Source organism: Crocodylus porosus, unplaced genomic scaffold (assembly GCF_001723895.1).
Source record: "Crocodylus porosus isolate Cpor-Errol unplaced genomic scaffold, CroPor_comp1, whole genome shotgun sequence".
In the NCBI taxonomy this organism is placed as follows: domain Eukaryota; kingdom Metazoa; phylum Chordata; order Crocodylia; family Crocodylidae; genus Crocodylus; species Crocodylus porosus.
Genome location: NW_017728910.1, coordinates 4,810,116 through 4,829,533, shown reverse-complemented (window position 1 = coordinate 4,829,533; position 19,418 = coordinate 4,810,116). Strand labels below are relative to the sequence as shown.

At 44.3% G+C, this 19,418-nt stretch overlaps 1 protein-coding gene across 1 annotated transcript in view; it reads right to left on the bottom strand.

Moving 5' to 3' along the window:
• The window catches only part of KCNAB1 (potassium voltage-gated channel subfamily A member regulatory beta subunit 1), a 225,230-nt gene that overhangs the window by 87,638 nt on the left and 118,174 nt on the right, over positions 1 to 19,418 (bottom strand). The gene's annotated exons all lie outside the window — the stretch shown is intronic.

The window sequence follows — 19,418 nt, the reverse complement described above, 5'->3', positions numbered from 1 at the left end:
ACCCTGCCCTGCCCAGCCCCATCCCCCCAAGCCCTCCTGATCCATGTCCCCCTACCCCATAGTTTAAAGAAAACCCAAAATAAACCCCCTGGCACTTACCGGCAGTTTGAGCTGCCGTCTCGCTAACTTGGGCCCTGCCCTCACAGTACGGGGCAGAGGGACAGCCCCAGTGGCCCCAACCTGGGCCCTCCTGCCTCCTGCTGTCCGCTGCTGCCCAGGGGGGCTCTGCCAGGAGGTCCTGGAGTCCCCCCCACCCCTGCTTCTACGGTAAGCAGAGGCTTTTTTTCTGTTTTTTTTTCTGTGTGTGTGTTTTTTTTTTTTAAATGGTGGTGCCTGGGATTGGGGCATGTGGGTTATTTTGCCCCCAGTGGCACAACTTGCCTCACAACAAAGTGCATGTCCTAGCATGTGCACTAAGGCAAAAAGCCCCAGCTCAAATTTGCACCGTTTCTATTTGAGCTGCTGCGAGAGCACAGGCTTGCACGTGTAGATGTGCCCTGTGAGTACAGGTTGCCATTGCAATAAGTTTTTCCAGCCCCCACAGCCATGGGTCTACAAGTCCTCAAGTGTGGAGCATGAAGATGTTAGAATCTCAGTGGCTGCAAAGGCAGACAAAGGCTGCAGTGGAATGAGATCTCCAATTGTCTTGGCCTCCTTGCCATTAAATCAAGGTCCCGTTCTGTCACGAACCATGTGGAAGCTAATGTGCAGCAGCTTCTCCATGATAAAAGAAATCATGCACAGGCATCTTCCATAGAAATTACTTTTCAGCACATTCTTCAAGTCTTTTCAGCTAGTGATGACGGGAGCAGGATTGTGAGGTTTGGAACCTCCTAGGCATGAAAGCAGCAGTTGCAAGAAAGTAGTCTAGCATTTGGAGCCAGGAATATGATTCAGCAGTTGTAATTGTAACTATGCAGCCCTCGTCAGGACCCACTCTGCTCACCCCACATGGGAAGGGGGCTAGAAAATGTGCCCTAAACATAGTCCGGCTACCTTTTTCTTGACTAGGTAAATGCATGCAGTGAGATCATCTTTACTGCTGTCAAAATCAGCAAAGACACCACACAATCAATCTTGGGACCTGGAACATCAGGACCCTCATAAACCAGCCTAATAGTGAACACCCAAAGTGCCATACTGCAATCGTGTCTCAAGAACTCAGGTGATACAACACCGATGTCACTGCACTGAGTGCAGCCCAGTGAGTGGGAGATGGACAGCTTAAAGAACAAGGGGGAAGCTATACTTCTTCTGGAAGGGTAAATAGGAAGGAGAACTCTGGTTTCATGGAGTTGGTTTTGCCATCACGAATGAACTCATAAATCAACTCAGTGAGTTCCCTATTGCAATTAATGAATACCTCATGATGTTACTTCTTAAATTGGCAGGAAGCCAATGCACCACTGTCATCATTGCGTATGCCCTGACTCTTGACACTGCTGAGAAAACCAAAGAGGAATTCTAGGCCAACCTTGACTAAACACTTTCCAGTATTCCAGAGGGAGACAGAATTTTTCTTTTCAGTGATTTCAATGCCAGAGTTGGAAGGAACTCAAACCTCTGGAATGGAACCACTGGCAAGGAAGAAATGGGAAAGGTCAACTCCAACAGCATCCTCCTTTTAACCAAATGCATGGAACACAAACTCACCATCACCAACACCCTGTTCCACCAGAAAAACAGGCACAAGACACCATGGCAGCACTCACAATCCAAGCACTGGTACTTCATAGATTTCATAGACATTAAGGCTGGAAGGGACCTTGGAAGATCATCGAGTCCAGCCCCCTACCCCAGGGGCACATAGTCAGCAGGGATCATAGGATCCCAGGAAGATAAACATCCAAATGTCTCTTGAAGGTGTTCAAAGTAGGTGCTTGAACCACTTCTGGTGGCAGTCTATTCCAAACCTTGGGGGCTTGAACAGTAAAGTTGTTCTTCCTTATGTCCAGCCTGAAACAGTCATGGAGGAGTTTGTGACCATTTGACCTTGTCATCCCTTGAGGCACTCTGGTGAGCAGACGTTCCCTAGAGCCTGGTGAGCATTCCTGATAAACTTATAGATGGCCACCAGATCACCCCTGAGCCTGTGCTTTTCCAGGCTGAAGAGTCCCATGGCTCTTTGTCTCATCATAAGGTCTGTTTTCCTGACCTCTGATCATGTGCGTGGCTCTTCTCTGGACTCTCTCAAGCTTCTTCACATCCTTTTTGAATTGTAGAGCCCAAAACTGGATGTAGTACTGGACTTGATCGAATATGTCATTGTTCATGCCCAGGACCACAAAAATGTCCACTTTACCCAAGCTATGTTAGGAGCTGATGATTGCTGGACTGAGTGACCGCCAACTCATCTGCTCAGTTATATCATTCAAACTGGCTCCCAAATGACAGCAATAGCAGAAGCAATGCCGATGGCAGATCAACATCAAAGAACTCAAAGATCCAATCAAGAGAAACCTCTTCTACCAGCGCCTCAACGAAAAAAACTGGTGAATGCCAATTAACAACAATGGGAGAATGTCGGCAGCGCTTGGGGTGCCTCCAAGTCCACTGTCATCAGTGCCTGTGAAGAGATGCTTGGATTCTCTACCAGGAAACATCAAGACTGGTTTGATATGAATGACCATCAGATCCAAGAATTGACTGATCACAAGTGCAAGGCCTTTTGTGCTTGGCAGAATGACATCAGTTTGAAGCAAAAGAAATTGTATTTCCATCAAGCCAAAACAGAGATCCAAAGGAGGACCTGAGATATGAAGAAGAGATGATGGAAAGACAGGGCAAAGGAGATTCAGTAGCTCACTGACATCTGTGATATGCATGGTTTTTTCAGTGTCACCAAAGCCACCTACTGTCTGAGCACATAGGGCATTTATACACATACCTTGGTTTGCTCCGATGTGCCAGAAATCCAGTGCATCAGAGCTGACTCAATTAATTGAGTCTGTGGAGCACACCAGCTGATGCACCCGGAGCTGTGTCACGCATACTTGTATAAACTGCAAAATGTGCATTAGCACATAGAAAATGGCAGAAGCGTGCTTTTGAACTAAAATACCTTTGAGGTGTTTTAGTTCAAAACTGCACTGCTGCCATTTTCTCAGTGCTGACATGCATTCTGCCTTTCATACAAATGCATGCGACAGAGTGCTAGGCACTTAAAAAAGCATACAAATGCCCACAAGGACCAAACCCCTTGAGACTTAAGAATGGAGGAGACCTAATCAAGGACAAGGGAGCCATCAATGTTTGTTGGAAGGAGCACTCTGAAGGCCTTTTCAATTGAGACTCTGTTGTTGACAAGAGTGTTCTCAGCTCCATCCCACAACACCCAGTCAGAGACTATCTCAGAATGCCTCCAGCCAACCTTTGATGAGGTGAGGAAAGCCATCAAGCAGATGAAGGCACCTGGAGCTGATGATATCCTCCTGAAATCTTTAAGCAAGGCAGGGAGGAGCTCACATCACAGCTCCATGCCCTCATCTTAAGAGTCTGGAATAAGGAGGAAATCTCAGATGACCTCAGGGAAGCCATGATTGTGACAATCTTCAAGAAAAGAGCTAAGTCCAACTGTGGAAATTACAGAGGGATCACCTTGCTGTCCACCACAGGGAAGATCATTGTGAGAACCCTCCTGAACTGTCTCCTTCCACTTGCTGAAGAGCTCCTCCCAGAATTGAGTGTGAGCTTAGGGCATCAAAAGTCACAACTGACATGATCTTCAGCTGCAGGAAAAATGCTGGGAACAACATAAACCTCTCTGCATGGTGTTCTTTGACTTGCTTGCTCACTTGCTGCTGACTGGATGGGAGGCAAAAACTGCAGCATATTTAAAACCTTGGTTTTCACCTCCTGGCCAAGAGGAGCAAGCAGCAAGGCTGACAGGAAATCAGTAGCAGGAAAGCTTGTGCAGGGAACTCCAAGATCAAAGGAGCCATCATGCCACAAGCTGGGCCCGTGATTTAAAATCAGGCTCTAATTATAACACAGTCTTTAAAATACATATTCACCCACATTTTTCCCCACCACGTGTTGTCGTCTTATACAAAGGATAAGAGATGTTCTGGGAACAAATCATGGTTGCATAGAGAAGGAGACCATTTGCTGTCAGATGCCTACTTCATTCAGTGAATATACTGGAAGGTATGTAGGCCATTGGTGACACATAGGGGTGCATATGCACCCCCTGAGATTGGCTGTGCAATCCTTGGAAGCACCAGCTGTGAAACTGGAGGTGCCGGCAGAAGTGCACTTCCGGTTTGCTGGTTTCGCCGCTGGCTTGGCGATCAGTCATGGGGGGACCACCCCACCCCCATCGGTGATCTGGTGTTCCCCCAGACTCAGGAGGCGCCAGTTGCCCATGTATGTAGCAGAGGAAGGAGTACCAACTTACCCTTCCTGCAACACCGTGTCAGAGCAGTAAGTCGATGTCATGGTCTGAGATACTGGGAATGTCACCTATTGGAGATTTTTCCCAGGTGGTCACTTTGTGTGTATGTCCATGTTCCAGATGCCTGACTTTAGACTGAGGTCTGATTTGCAGAAGTGAGGTAAAATGGGGACAATATCCTCTCTTCATAGGAGTACCAAAAAAATTAGTTCACTAGTGTTCGTCATAGAGACCTAGTTGAATATTTGCTAACAGAACAATTCTGTGTTCTGGAAAATACTGACAAGAAAGTCACAAATTCTGTGCATTTTTTCAAAATGTCAAATTATTTTGCAGGAGGGAAATACCATTTCCTGACCAGCTCTGGAGAAGTAATCCGATGCAATAGTGATGACTACTATTGTACATCTGGAGAGGAAATTAATAGACATGTCTTCAGAGCAGGATCTAAACAATGTGCAGAATAACTAAAGACATGTGGTCATATACTGAATGATAAAGAGAAAGCAAAGCACTGATTACCATCCATCTTAGCACTGACTGAGGCACTGGTTTTGTGGAAAAAGTAGTAATTATGCAATTAAAGATTGTATCACAATGCACAAGGCCTGGCAGGTAAATCAAGGATTTATAGGCAACCTTAGTCCAGGCATTTTCTAACTTCTCCATTCTTGACTGTCAGTCTCAGAGATGTGCACTTTCTTGTGAAAATATACCTGGGTATATACATGCATGTCTCAATCAAAACAGAAAAAAAAAACCCTTATTCAAATGGAAGAAGCATATTATAATATTAAGATGATGATGTATCATGTTGTTTTCACCTGACCAACTGCTCACATCTAGTACTATATATTATTTTTCATTGCCGAGACTGCTTCTTGAGAAATATTTTGTAGTCGGAATAAAAATAAAAGTGGATATATTTAGATGCGTGTAACATTTAATATTCTGTGTGATTCTGTGAGTAACGCATCCATGTTTCTTTTGATTTCAGCATCATTTAGTATTCATTATAGTAACACTGATTAATGTATTTGCCTTATTCATAACCAAGTGTCTTCACTTTTCATGTTCACCTTCACACTTGTCAAAATATACATATCCATCAAAGTAGACTAAAGTAGACTACTGATCAACATGTAAGTCTATGTCACAAGAAAGGTAAACAAGCGTATGTCTTCAGCTTTCCAAGCTGGGATTTTGAAAAACAATGAAACAGGGCAGGATTATCTGTAATATGGTGTGATTTTAAATATAGCATGCTAAAGTTATTGTCTTTCTAATAAGTTAACAGAACAGGACTGTAGACAAGATAATTATCTGCAAAGCCAGGAGACGTGCCACACATTATATTCCTATCTTAGTTTGAAACTATCACTCCAGTACATAACGCCCTTTTAATTATATCCTCCTGTGTTAACCTTTAAATTATGAACTGTATCCATGCAATTTTTTTGCCAACGTTAAGGTATAATTTTGCTAACCCATCTACCTTTTACTTAAGAAGCCTTTGAACAATGGCTGGAATTTATGCAGCTGCTAGCAAGTTATTTAAAGTAAAACAAGCTGCACAACTTGTTCTCTGTTTAAAGCAGAGTTTGGTTTTCATAAGGCAAATCCTCATGTTTCTTCTCAGGGTTTCTTTTAAAAAATTCTTTGCATGGGAAAAGGTCACTTACACATTTCTAGAGAAGGTGAGGGGGCACAATTTATGCCTTTGTGGAAGCAGCAGGAGGCCAAGAGGTCAGCTCTACATAACCTTTGAAATGCACATGAATTTCAGGAGCTGTGAAAAGAATCTCTGGAAATTCACTGGCTGATCCCCATTTTTCCCCCCAGGGGTACAACTCCATTGAACCCATTCTGCCATCCCATTGGTCTGGGAGATTCTGTTTGTAAGGGGATCAGCAGAAGAGACTTGGCTTTAGCCAGTGCCTACCCTATCAGCTTTACCTACCTGCCATGCACAGGTCTGGGGATATGAATCCATGAAATAGCTGATTCTTGACTCACCTGTAGAGGGAGAGCAATACATCAGAGCTGACCCAAGTAGCATGGGCACTCAGAATCATGGAGGAGTGTTTGGAAGAAAAAAAAAATTCAAACTAGCCTAGACACTGTCACGGTTGCTCATTTGTTCAAAGTGAGATTTCATGATATTGTTCAGTGTTTCTTAATAAAATCTGACACCAAGTTACCAAGAGAAAACCCTCCACTGAGAAGAGTGTACATGTCATTGAGTCGGGTACTGGCAGCAGCATCATCAGCACACATTAAATTAAAAAGTGTCATCCTGAATTCTTGCAAAAGCTTTGTCACCAGCTACCAAGCACTATCAGACAGTGTGATAAACACACCTGTTCCTGTTTCAGAACAAACCCAGAGATGCCAATCCTGTAAGACCTTGTTCAGGTATGCAAGAGTGGGATCCTAGACTGGCACTATGTAGTCTGGGGAGCAAATGGATGTTTTCAGGCAGAAATGGTTCATGTTTGAAAAATTCTTCTTTCAGAACAAACTATAGATCAGGGCCAGCAATGTTTTTGGGCAGAGAATCATATAATCATAGAAAATTAGGGTTACAAGGGACCTCAGGAGGTCACCTAGTCCAACCCTTTGCTCAAAGCAGGACCAGCCCCAAATATCAGCCCAACCAGGGTTTTCTGAAGCCAGGCCTTAAAAACCTCCAAGGATGGAGACCCCCTCTCTAGGTAACCTGTTCCAGTGCTTCACCACCCTCCTAGTGAGAAAGTTTTTCCTAATATCCAACTTAAACCTCCCTTGTTCGGTTATCCATCATCACCAAAAACAGTCTAGTTCCATCCTGTTTGGAACCACCCTTCAGGTAGTTAACGACTGCTATTAAATCCCCTCTTAGTCTTCTCTTCTGGAGACTAAATAAACTTAGTTTCCTCCGCCTCTCTTCATAAGTCATGTACCCCAGCCCCTGAATCTTTTTCACTGCTTTCCACTGGACTCTCTCCAACTTGTTCACATCCTTTCCATAGTGGGGGGCCCAAAGCTGGACACAGTACTCTAGATGTGGTCTCAGCAGTACATAATAGAGCAGAAGAATTAGGGGTGCACTGATAGAGAATGTTTGGGTTCATACTGATGGCTGATTTTTAATGAGCCGTATTGGCCAATACCAATCCGATTCCAATATGCAGCTGGGCAGCATGGAGTGTGGTGTCCGGCTGGTAAGTCTGTTGTGGTGGAAGGGCTGAGGGAGGGGAGGAGAGTGGCATGGGGGGGAAGATTGACACCCCTGAGGTAAGGGAGGGAAGTGAGGCAGGCACTGCACAGCTGGGGCAAGGTGTGGGACAGAGCCATAAGCAGCTTGTCTGGAGAGTGTGGGGGGCTCCCGCTGCTGCACGCACCCCGGGTTGGCATGGGGGGCGTGTGCCCCCACATCTACGCATGGGGCAAGGGCGGGCTGCCGCAGCAGGCTGGGATTGGTGCTGCACTGAGCTCTTCCTGGCGGAGGAAGGTTGGGCTTCCCAACCGCTGAGGGTGGGTGGGAGTGGTGTTGGGAGAGGGTTATGGAGGGACTACAGCCACCCCAAAATTCACCGTTGCCCCCCCAACTCCCACTCCCAGTGCCACTGCTGCCCACCCTGAGTGCAGCCTGGCCCAGCCTCCTGCCGGGAAGAGCCTGGCTATGCCCCCGGCCCACAGCAGCAGCCCGTCCTTACCCCACACAGATCTGGGGGCACACGGTCCCCTCATGCCCTCCCAGGGAATGTGTAGTGGTGGAAGCCGCCCCCCATGCCCTCCGATGAGCTGCTTGTGGTTCTATCCCCGACTCTGCCCCCACTATGCAGCGCCTGCCCCTTCCCCCAGCTCCACTCCCCATATGTAACATAGGGATAATTGTTTTTCCCAGGGTTGTTTATAAAAGTAACTGCATTAATGATTATAAGGTACTCTTCTGCTATGGTAATATGGGCCCTGCTAAGTACACGGGAGAAATAGAACAGTAACTGTTAATCTAAAAAATAATACAAGGCCCCTCACTGCTGGGGTCTTGATCTGTCCCCCACACCCCTTCCCCCACAACTGACTTAGCAGTCAGACCCAACTGCTCTCCATACTGCTGGGCTGAGCTCCTGGCTGCCTGAGTGCTGTGTGCAAGCATGGGGCATTTATCAGTGGCATTATTGGCCACTTCAGCTAAAAAAAAAAAAAAAAAATGCCGATTGCCAATACAGTCAATTTTCCTTATATCGGTGCTGATCCAATATGGGACCAAAGCATCAGTGCAGCTCTAGGAATAATTACTCCTAATAATGCAGTCTAGTATGCTGTTAGCTTTCTTGGCATCAAGGGCACACTGATGACTCATATGCCACTTATTGTCCACTGTAACCCCCGGGTCCTTTTCTGCAGAGCTGCTGCTTAAATAGTCAGTTCCCAGACTGTAGCAGTGCATGGGATTCTTCCATCCTAAGTACAGGACCTTGCATTTGTTCTTGTTGAACCTCATGAGATTTCTTTTGGCCCAATCCTCCAATTTGTCTAGGTCACTCTGAATCCTAGCTGTACCTTTCAGTGCATCTACTACACCCCACAGCTTGGTTTTATCCACAGACTTGCTGAGGGTGCAATCAATTCCATCTTCCAGATCGTTAATTAAGATATTGAACAAAACCAGCCCGAGGACAAACACCTGTGCTACTCTACATAATATTGGCTGCCAACGAGACAGTGAACCATTGATTACTATCCATTGATCCACACAATCTAGCCAGCTTTTTTATCTACCTTACAGTCCATTCATCCAACCCATACTTCCTCAGATTGCTTGCATGAATGCTGTGGGAAACCATATCAGAAGCTTTGCTAAAGTTAAAGTATATTACATCCACTGCTTTCCCTGCATCCACAAAGCCAGTTATCTCAGCATAGAAGGCATTCAGTTTGGTCAGGCATGATTTTCCCTTGGTGAATCCATGCTGACTATTCCTAATCACCTTCTTCTCCTCCAAGTGCTTAGAAATGGATTCTTTGAGGCCCTGCTCCATGATTTTCCCAGGGAATGATGTGAGACTGACTGGTCTGTAGTTCCCTGAATCCTCCTCCTTCCCTTGCTTGAAGATGGGCACTATATTTGGCCTTTTCCAATCATCCAGGACTTCCCCCAATTGCCACAAGTTTTCAAAAATAATGACCAGTGGCTCTGCAATCACAGCAGCCAACTCCCGCAAAACCCTTGGATGCATTGCATCTGGCTCCATGGATTTGTACATGTCCAGCTTTTCTAAATAGCCCCTAACCTGTTCTTTCACCACTGTCAGCTGCTCACCTTCTTCCCAAACTGTGCTGCCTGGTGCAGCAGTCTGGGAGCTGACCTTGCCTGTAAGGTAAAAAAGGCATTGAGTGCTTCAGCCTTTTCCTCATCATCTGTCACTAGATTGTCTCCCCCGATTCAATAAAGGACCCACACTTTCCCTGACCTTCCTCTTGTTGATAACATATTTATAGAAGCCCTTCTTGTTACTCTTCATGTCCCTTGCTAGCTGCAACTCCAATTGCGCTTTGGCCTTCCTGACTTCATCCCTGCATGCCCGAACAATATTCTTATACTTCTCCCAAGTTGTTTGTCTAAGCTTCCACTTCTTCCTTTGTACAAGCTTCCTTTTGTGATAGTGGGTCATAAACACTCGCAACCTTGACTTATAAGATATTAGCATGCCGGGGTGGGTGGTGGAGGAACCACAAGGGGCCCCTCTTTGTTGTGGTACCGCAGCCAAGGCCCCTTCCCTACCATTCTTCCGGAGGTGTGCCAAGCAAAATGCCTTTTGTGCCATGCTCTGGCACACATGCCTGGGGTTCTCTATCCCAGCTATAGATGGCAAAAGCCCTTTTTAGATTTCTTAGTACCTAGAACCTGAATGTTTGTCATCTTAAAAATAAAAGAATGATACTTTCTAGTTTGTAGAGTTTTACAGACTGAGAATATATATTTTTAAAAACTCAATGCCCTTTGAAGACAAAGTTTTATTGACTTGCCAAATATGCTGTGAGGCCGATTATTATTCTTTAGAGCTGTGATTCATGCAGTTTCCAAAGACAGTCAAACAAACAAAAGCACAGACAGGGAAACACCGACAGGGAAAACATCCTGGTGTATATCATTCTGACTTAGCTTTAGTTCCACCTTTACAGGTACCTAGAAACCACAAATCCAAGGGCTGTGTTAGTAAACTGTTTGGAGCTTGACGTGTTTGCATTTATGGTAAGTTTAAATACAGTAGAAGTTAATAAGTCTGTTTTGCAGGTGGGCACATGGATTCAAGGCCCTGTACTTTCAGAGGAAGAACAGCTCTGGAGTGGATTTTAGGTCACGGTTTGAGAACACCTCTGATACATGAATTCTCCAGCTTATAAAACTCCCAAAGTGTATGAGGTTTGTATTTGCAATCATTACCTAGAGGTGGCAGCTGAGTCATGCTATCTTCAGTAGCTTCTCCTTGGATTTAATCCTCTTGATGCATAGAGAAAACACACAGGGTGCATCCACATGTATGCTTTACTGTGGAGTAGACTAATTAGCTCCTCAGTAAAGTGTCACTGTCTACATATGTGCCAGTATGAGGGCACAGTAAATTAATTAACTCCATTGTAAGATAGTACTGTTCAGGACAGTAGTTTACTGCACTGAAATGCATGTGTAGATGCTGACTGTGGTCATAAATTACACCCAGTCAGCCTAGCCAGCTGGGGGCCTGCTCTGGCACGGTTCAAATTGCTGCTGTCCTGGGAGCATGTATAGATGCTACACCTGGGAGCAATTTAATTTGGCATAAACTGCTCCAGAGTTTACTTCACATTAATTTCACATGTAGATGCACCTACAGAGGAATAGGGGACCCGATTGCCTTACAGCAGTTGCAAGGAAGTAGTACTTCAGGAAGAGGACCACAATAAGGGAAAAGACATAAACGAAGAGGGAGAGTCAGGAAGGCTTGATAGACAAAAGCATTTGCAGAGGATGTGCTGAATAAAGGTAAATACTTATGTCTGGCTGAGGCAGAGTGTGAAATATTTTTAACATGGAAAAGCTGGAAAAGGCTGATGGTACAGAATGCAGTGTGTGAAAGAGAAGCCTTAGTCAGTTTAGTCGTTGGGAGTGGCTGATTGATCTTTCTGCTCCCCTGAATGAGGGACTTTGTGACTGATTAGGCCAAGATTGGTTATGATATTTATTTTTTATTTGGCAGCATGCATATCGTCCCCTGGCACAAAGACAGTACAAGTAGTTAGACTCAAAGGTGCAGAGCAATTCTGCCATTAAATCATGACAAACAAGAAAAGACTATGGCCTGCTACCATGTCCCTATAATCATATGTCTGATTTTGATTAGAGATAAGAACAAATTTTAAAATGGATTAACACCAAATGAAAGAGAAAACAAATATAGAAGTAAACCCATTCTGCGTTTTGCTTCCCAAATTACAGTTCTTAACAATGCCGTATTTGTTGCTAGATGGGTAGCACACTGCCTAGCTAGCCCATTTGTATACAGATACCACACTGATCCCCACAACCCACTAGTATGTTGAGCTGACAGAATCACTCCCTTGGAACCATCACTTACAGAGTATCCCAATGAGAGATGTCATAGCAGCAGCAAGTCAAGATCTGATATTGCACTGACTTTCTTCCTTATCAAAGCCTCTTTCAGATATGTGCATGGCACTGCATTCAGGGTTTAGTCAAAATTATTATGCCTAAACTGTCAGAGAGGGGGGAGGGGTGGAACAGCCAAACATCTTGGCACTCAGCAGGAGCACATGAGAGTTGCAACCCAGCATTCTCTTACTAGACAGGGCCACTGCACATTCTCATTAGAAACATGACTTCACATAGAAGTACGCATGTGACAAGATACCTTGTTGTCACTGAAATGGGAGATGATTCTTATTTTCATGTTTTCTTTTGTCACTGCTTGTTACAGGGAAAGATCAAGTTTCCAAATTTAAATGTATCAGGTTCCAGGTTAATACTGTAAATACACTAAGAACTAAACAGCACTTACTGGAATGAATTCTAATGTCTGCAATATCATACCTCTTACCTTCTTAACCTAAGTTCTACTCCCATATGTTTGACTACATATTTGTCATAAACTCAACACAACACGGAATACCAAGTTACATACACTTTCCACTTAAATATTTTCAGTTTCATACTTTCTGGTTTTATAGTAGTTAGGGGTCGGAAGGGACCTGAATAGATAATCTAGTCTAACCCCCCACCACTGGCCGGAGCACACACTGGGATCACACAACCCCAGACAGGTGTTCATCCAACCTCTTTTTGAATTTACCCAAGGTAGGAGCGAGGACCACTTCCCTGGGAAGTTGATTCCAGATCCTAGTTACCCTAACAGTGAAATAGTGACTCCTAATCTCTCACCTAAACCTATTCTCCAGCAGTATGGGAAACTCTGGGTGTACACAGAAGTGCAGCTTCCCACCATTAACTGAGAACTCTTTGCAGAGTTACAACGATCCCCTGAAAAAACCAGAAGTTCACTGCTAGTTCCAGGGGGGAAGGGAATCTTACTGCTGGCTGCCAGGCTGCAGCCTGTTTCCCTCAGCAACAGCCCCTCCTCTCTCCTACTCTGTCCCCATTTCAGAATTGGAGGCAGGAAAGGGAGCAGACAGAGCTCGTTCTAGGGGCTCCCCAGCTGGAATTGGAGAGTGAGGTGGGTGAGTTGGAGCCACCTTGGGGGGCAAGGGGCTCCAATACACCTGCCCCACCAACCAGCAGGGGCTGAAGAACCCCAGACCGAACTCCCTCTGCTTCCTTCCCCCCCCTCCTATTCTGAAAACAGCAACAAGCTGGCAGGCAGCGCAGACAGAAGTTAGAGTAGACACTCTGTTTTGAAATGTTTTCGTCTGACTCCTCATGTAGTGAGGGTTCAGATTTTTACCCACTTGGCCATTTTTGAAGCAGTCTGCAGCTGTGCACTTGTGTTTGGTCACAGCTATAGACCGCTTCCTGTCATTTCTGTCTGCACCCTCTAATTTACAGAAACAATATTTAAGCTTATGCGTTCGGGCCTTAGCCTGGTCTTAGTACTAGTTTTTCTATCACAAAATGGTTAATATTTGATAATTAAGGCAGTTTGACTTTACAAGTCAGAAAGGTGACAAATACTGTGTCAATAAAAATTATAATATTCTTCTTAACTATATGACTTGAGCCAACCATCATTCATGGGGTGGCTCAAAGATAGGCACTTGTCTCAGGTGGCATGTATAATTCACTTATGGCCCCACACAGTGGAATCATACCAAATCCATGCCCACTGGGCTTAGGATTTTCACAGAGCTTCCTTTCTCCCTTAATCTCTTTTTAAAGTCTCATCTACAGTGGTAACTACAAGACCCAAGGATTCTAGATTCCTTACTTATCCATTAAAAGCGCGTATACAAATCTCAAAGGAAAAGTTCAAACTGACAATGATCTGCAAAATGAAAAGTAATAAATAAAGGTATGAAAGCCTGACAGATAGCACTTGAAATTGCTGGTGACTGCTTGAAAAAGATGTCATTAAAAGCAGTTTCATTCAAAAGGTTATGCAAGCCAGTTTCCATTTCTTCACAGATTTTAAGCTTGAAGGAAGCGTTAGTTCATCTAGTCTGACTTCTATATATAATAGGCCATAGAATTTCACCAAGTTACTCCTCAAACATGAATTATTGCACTCAAAAGATTAGAGTATACCTTCCCAAAAGAGATATAGCCATGCTTTGAAGATGCCCGTCTACTTCCTGTGGTAGTTTATACAATGGTTAATCACCTTCACTTCTGCTTCCAAAATGCCTTGAATTTGTCTGGTATTCACTTCCATCCATTGTTTCTGGCTGGCTTTTAGTCTAAAAAGTTCGGTATTACCCAAATACTTAATTTTGCTAAGGAACTTATACCCTATAACCAGATCACCTATGGAGTTTTAAAAAAGAAATTACAGTAGATTGACCTAAATTTGTTATCGTAAGATATGTTTCCTGCCACTGAGTGTAGAGAATAGCCAGAAGAATTACTATCTCCAATTTTAAATATCCAGTTTAAAACACAGACCTCTCATTTGCATTATTGGGTAGCTTAATCAATCGGTCAAAGAGCAGGAGTCTGGAAATCATACTATTAATGAAATAAACAGTAACAAACAAGCTTGTACAAACCAAAGCTGTCGACTGCCCCAGCTAGTACACACACTGAGGGCCCTGTTCCTCCCAGCTACCTTTTTAGAACAGGAAAACATAACAATTTGCAGAGCTCTAACAGTGATCTGTTCAAGGCCTGAACACAGGATTGTATTATCTCACCAATGCCATGCAGATGAGGAAGAAAATCACCATCCTATTATCTAAAGATTGTATTATCTCTTTCTGTCAGAAGACTGTGCTGGGGGTTTATATTCAATTGTTTTTCTTTAGCCCATCTTAATATTTGCATCATACTCATCTGAACGTATGACATGACTATGCCTTTATGTTACCATAATTTTCACCTTCTCATTAAGCAGAACAGCTTTGAATCAGCTGTGTTCATAGCTCAATGATATGGTGAAAAAGCACTGGCCATTCAGTTCACTTGAATTAAGAAACAATTCTAAGCTTTAAATAAAGTTTGCAATGAGTTCTCTTGTTGTGGGAAAAGTGAAGCAGATATGTTAATAGCTCTTTATTTTTATGACCCTTTTTCCAAAGCAGAAAATTGTCTGTATTATTTTTTAGATTAACAGTTACTGTTCTATTTCTCCCGTGTACTTAGCAGGGCCCTATTACCATAGCAGAAGAGTACCTTACAATCATTAATGCAGTTACTTTTATAAACATCCCTGGGAAGAACGATTATCCCTATGTTACATATGGGGAGTTGAGACACAAACACAGTGATGTGGCTTGCTCAAAGTAACACAGGAAATCAAACAAAACTCAGGGAACTCAATCCAGAATTCAACTACTATGCTAAGGTCCTACCCCCTGAAATATCATCTTGTTTCCCATTGTGCTGGGAAGGGTGTGAAGGGAAGGAAAAGGTACCCATACAGCCCCCAAAATTGGTAGGTGATAGGGAGGTTGGGAAGGAGCATATGTAGGACTCAAGGCAGTTTTTAAGGCTTTTAAAATTTTTGATTTTTAATTGATAATGTCTCTAAGTGTATCCATAAGATACTGAAAAGCATCCACCGTTAGGCAGGCATTTACTGGAACCGGAAAACTATACTTTTTCCATTTATATCGACTCAATCCCATTGTATTCCATAGATGCCAGTTACAATGAAAAATTCTATATGTAAAAGGGTAACAGGGGAGACCTCATGGAAAACTGTAACTATGACAACCTGCATTGTTATTACTAGGGCTTTCTATTGTATCTTTTTGTGTATACACATGCAGTATGACTGTCAGCACCGTTCTGGGAGTGGTACTTACTTCTCAGTATGTGCTACATAAACACTGGGACCAAATACTGGAGCCAGCTGGGTCCCATAGAGTTATGTGGGTATGAGCGAGAGCAGCATATGTCCAACTTAATACTGACAGAATTACTTCTAATTCAATGTTTAGGACTTACTGCTAGCTTTAACAAGCTAGACCACTGCTGGAGCAGATACCTGGAGACACTGTGCCTCTGAAACATGTTACACTTCTAAAAAGCTTTGGATGTAGGCCAGGAAGAAGCATCCCTAACCTCCGTTCAACAGCATTCCCTCCTCACCTTCCCAGCAGAGCCACAGCGGTGATGGTTGCCATTTTTGTGTCCCTTAAGTGGAACTGGTGTCCTAATCACCCACTCCTGATAAACTATTGATGTCCTCAGACTTGTCCTGTCCAGAAACACCTCCTCTGGATCACAGATCAAACTGGCAGTGCTTCTAACGCTTATTTGTACAGCACACCAAGAACCACATTATACCATACCCGCCTGGAAACCTAGAGAACTTCTCTACTTCAGCAGTCTTGTGCAAGCGCACCATAATTAACACCCAGATTGTTGAGTATCCTTCTCAACAGATCAAAGTGTTTCGGAAAATTAAAATTTTAGCTTGAACTTCCTAATAAAGGCCTATTAAATATCACTGAAGGGCTGACCTTAAAAGGGGCGTGAAGGGCAAGTGGAGGCGTAAGCGTATGCGTACATAAAACAGTGCACTGCAGAAGTATCTAGGCTAGCTCTTTCCTTGTGCTAGGAGCTCGCTGTTCTGTTCCATTTTGGTTTTTTCTTTGTCCCTGGGAGAGCTCACAGGAAAGGAGCATAATGAATCATCTTAAAAAATTAACTCCCCCCACCCCTTTCCCATTCTCCTAGATTTAAAGAAGTTGCTTTAAAGCTATGGCTTTGCTGTAATGTGTGTGATGGTGTTTTTATACCTACAGTATAAATTCTTAAAAACATAGTTTTTAAAAGAAAATGAAGACTGACCCTTAAGGAACGTAAAACCCATTGCTACGATGAACTTGATAAATGAATCTTTTCCTGCTCAAGAGCACAGGGTATAACCTTTAAAAGTTAAAATGCAAATATACTATTGCTGTCTATCTGGATTAGACATACAGAGATTACATTTTTGGCAGGACTGATGAACATTGGTCTCAGGGGATTAGAGAATTCTGCATTACTTCTTGAAATGTTCTACTCACTGCAGCCTGCTCTTTGGCGAAGACACGTTGCAATCTGCCTTTTAAAACAGTTTATAGCTATTTTGTAAAATAACAACAACAAAAAAAACCACAGACTTCAGCATGATATTCATTATTTTCCAAGATAACATTCTGCATTTACTTAACACACACACATGCAAGACCAGTTATATAAATAATTTCATAGATTTCATAGACACTTGGGCTAGAAGGCACCCCGGAGGATCAAGTCCAGCCCCCTGCCCCAAGGGCAGGAAGTCAGCTGGGATTATAGAATCCCAGCAAGATAGACATCCAAATATGTCTTGAAGGTGTTCAAAGGAGGTGCTTGAGCCACCTCTGGCAGCAGTCTATTCCAAACCTTGGGGGCTTGGACAGTAAAGAAGTGCTTCTTTATGTCCAGCCTGAAACGGTCGCAGGTGAGTTTGTGACCATTTGATCTTATCACCCCTTGGGATGCTCTGGTGAATGGACGTTCTCCCAGATCCTTGTAAGACCCCTGATAAACTTATAGGTGGCCTCCAGATGGCCCCTGAGCCTGTGCTTTTCCAGGCTGAAGAGTCACATGGCTCTCAGCCTCTCATCATAAGGTCTGTTTTCCTGACCTCTGATCATGCACGTGGCTCTCCTCTGCACCCTCTCAAGCTTCTCCACATCCTTTTTGAATTGTGGAGCCCAAAATTGGACGCAGTACTCCAGCTGCAGCTTCACCAAGGCCGAATACAATGGGAGGATGATGTCCCGGGATTTGCTTGAGAAGCATCTATGGATACAAGCCAGCATTTTGCTCAGTTTACTAACTACAGCATCACATTGAAAACTCATGTTCATCTTGTGGTTAATTATGACCCCTAAGTCCCTTTTCTCTGTAATGCTAGCCAGCGTAGCACTGCCGAGCCTATAAGCATGCTACAGGTTTTTCCTCCCAAGGTGGAGAACCTTGCGTTTTTCGGTGTTAAACACCATCAGGTTCTCATCCGGCCATTTCATGAGCCTGTCAAGATCTGCCTGGATCACCCTCCTGTCATCAGGGGTGGATGCTCTACCCCAGAGTTTGGTGTCATCGGTGAACTTGGCCAGCCCACTTCTGACACCAATGTCTACATCATTGATGAAGATGTTAAAAAGTATAGGCCCTAAGACAGAGCCTTGAGGAACTCCACTGGTCACCGTGCACGATGACGATTGACTTCCATCAACCACCACCCTCTGGGTCTGACTGCGGAGCCAGTTCCCCAGCCAGCAGATCATGGTGAGGTCGAGGACGCAATTAGCCAGTTTTGCCAAGAGGTGATCATGGAATCCCAGATTGAAGGCTTTTTTAAAGTCAAGATACATGACATTAATCTCTTCCCCCTTGTCGAGGTGATAGGTGACCTGGTTGTAAAAGGAAATGAGACTGGTCAAGCAAGCCCATGCTGGGTATCCCTCAGGATATTGCCATCAGCTAGTCTGTTAAGGATGGTCGCTGATAATCTTTTCCAAGACCTTGTCCATGATAGAGGTCAGATGGATGGGCCTGTAGTTTGCTGGATCCACTTTCCTCCCATTCTTGAAGACTGGCATGAAATTAGCCTTCTTCCAATCTTCGGGCACTTCACCTGAGCACCAGGAGTTCTCAAAGATCTGTGCCAGGGGCTGAGCTATGATGCTTGTCAGCTTTTTGAGTACCCTTGGATGTAAACCGTCATAGCCGGCTACTTGAAGGTATCCAGCCTGTCAAGGTGTTCCTTCACGAGGTCAGCTTCAATGGAGGGTAAGGAGTCTCCCTCACCTGAGCCTCCCCAACCCACAGTGGGCAGGGGGGTCCCTTGGGACTGGTGAAAAACTGATGCAAAGTACCCATTTAGCAAGTTTGCTTTTTCATGGGCATCAGTTGTCAGTTGTCCCATCTGGTTCAGCAGGGGTCCAATGTTGCCCTTGCTTTTCCTCTAGCTTCCCACATATCTAAAAATGGACTTTTTATTGTCCTTGATATTTGTAGATAGCTGGAGTTCCATTGCAGCCTTGGCTTTCCTGGTTTGCTCTCTGCAGGTCTGGACCAAAGCAGAGTATTCCTCCTTGGTGGCGGTTCCATTCCTCCATCCTTTGTAGGTCTTCCTTTTAAGATGCAGGAGGTCCGCTAGTTCCCTGGAGAGCCAAGGGGGCTGCTGTGCTCTTTTGCTGCCTTTCTGCTGAGATGGGATAGACTTTGCTTGCACATCCAGGATTGCTCCCTTGAGGAGCAACCTCTTGTCCTGAACTCCCCTCCTCTTTGGGTTGTGGCCCTTTAGGGCCTCACTGACAAGCCTTCTGAGTTTGTCAAAGTTGAGGACTTCTGTATTACTGACCGATTTGCCAGATTTACGGCAGATGG